This window comes from Pinus tabuliformis, chromosome X (assembly GCF_031772625.1).
Source record: "Pinus tabuliformis cultivar Carrire ecotype Pingquan chromosome X, CPIR1, whole genome shotgun sequence".
NCBI lineage: Eukaryota > Viridiplantae > Streptophyta > Pinopsida > Pinales > Pinaceae > Pinus > Pinus tabuliformis.
This window is the reverse complement of record NC_142308.1, coordinates 1661587042-1661589047: the sequence shown is the minus strand read 5'-3', so window position 1 is coordinate 1661589047 and position 2006 is coordinate 1661587042. Positions and strand designations below refer to the sequence as shown.

At 37.5% G+C, this 2006-nt stretch overlaps 1 pseudogene; it reads left to right on the top strand.

Annotated features, from left to right (window-relative positions):
* Positions 1–222: 222 nt before the first annotated feature.
* Positions 223–961, top strand: LOC149146383 (chromatin remodeling protein EBS pseudogene; annotated as a pseudogene).
* The last annotated feature ends 1045 nt before the right edge of the window (positions 962–2006 follow it).

Here is a 2006-nt window from a genome sequence, read left to right as displayed (position 1 = left end):
GAGATATATGTAAAACCGCTCATTATTTCACTCTAAATTCAAATGTCCAACGGCTGGAAGAAATAAGAATATAATGCCCTGGGATATAAGCGTAGAGAGGTAACTGTTTGATATCAAGAACACAGCGTCACAGTCGAAGTGAGCAATTTGTGAAGACTGTAGAAAATTATCCCTGCAGACGCAGAAAAGCGGTATTTCCTCGTGTTTCTCTTCCTAGCAAGGATGGTACGCAAGAAGCATAAAACATTGGAATCGTGCATAATAAAAAAGAGAGACAAAGTAATCAAAGGTAAGCAGTAGCCTTAAACCACTATTTTCTTTTCCAGTTAAATCATACCATTATGATCATATCATCTGTGAAAACCTGAAAACCTAATGGTGGTTTTGCAGTGGGAGATACGGTATTGATGCGAAGCCCAAGTCCGGGAATACCACTTTACGTAGCTCAGGTGGAGAAAATCCAGACGTACGGGCGAAATAGAATTAAGCTGTTAGTAAGGTGGTATTATAGACCAGAGGAATGTGAACGTGGGAGGCAACCTTTTTACGGTAGGAAGGAGTTATTGCTTTCAGATCACTACGACATGCAAAGACTGGAAACTGTGGAGGAGAAATGTGTCGTCCACACCTTGGAGGAGTATACGGAGCTTGACGCTGTGGGTTACGGAGATTACTACTGCCGCCTGGAATACAGCCCCGCGGGATTTCCAAAGTTCAAACCCGACTCACTCCCCATGTAACGAACACTATAAACACGACCTTTACGCTTCTTTTATTTCTTTATTTCTCTTTCGAAACCCTAATCTGCAGGCTTTTCTTTTTGCTCTACTTTTGAAATTTCAAAATCCCTGGAGGCCAACATTTTTATTTTCATCTTTTTTCTGTCAGATTCTGTAAATGCCAACAGCCTTATAATCCGGACCGTTTCATGATTCAATGCGAAGGCTGCCAAGACTGGTGAGTAGATTTTCTTTCTGATTCTTCTATCTATTGTGTCTATAAAACATAGACACATTTTGGCACAAAAAACATCTATACAACATGCACATTCTTTTCATATGATCACGATATTGTTTTTGGCAATACCAGCAACTAGTTCATACTAAGTAGTTCTATGATACATAGCCAGTTTAGCGAGATCTCACAAACCCCATATTTTGCACCACAGCTGTTAGTAACTGACCAAGATAAAATGAATATCCTAGTAGCGAGTAGTAAGAGAATTTCCATACACCATATTTTTTGACAGTCAAAAGTTGGTGGTGCATTTGATCACACAGATATTCATTCCAGTTCCATTCGAAAGTCACATGCAGTGAATTAATAGGAGTTGTCTAATAAGGCAGAGGAATTGTCTAAATGGCCAAAAGTGGTTGGAATCTGGGAAAAAAATTCAAAATTTTTTGTAGAGGCAGTGTTTGAATCATGTTTTTGATGGTGAAATGGATTCAACACCATGTCTAGAACACCTAAAATACCATCAGAAATGTCTAGGACACCTTTGGAGTAACAACTATAACTTAGATTTACAAAAATCTTTGCCGGATTTTCTCTAAATATAACTGCAATTTCCATAACTTTCCAAACAACTCCTCCGCCTGGTAAGCCGAATTAATAGCAAAGCTGAAAGCCCATAATTATCGGGCTGCGAGCATTAAGCAATTCAGATCCACTTTTTGACTTGGTAAACATAAAACAATTTTAAGCAACACCTGGTCTCCAAGCTTCATAATTAGGATATCATGGCATGTAACAGATCCATGTTAGGTAAACACTATTTAATAATTGTTTGTTTTAAGTAAAATCTCTTCCATTTATAGCCACAATGACAGATTCCTTTGGAAAACCCATGGTCATGGATAACTCTCTCAAATCCATTATATATATAATGTGATATAATATAATACAATACGATACGTTAAAAACATGAAGTATATACCTGAAAATCATATGAGCTTCCTTAAGCTGTACGTTTACAGCTTGTGGAATGCTATTTTTTTTTATTA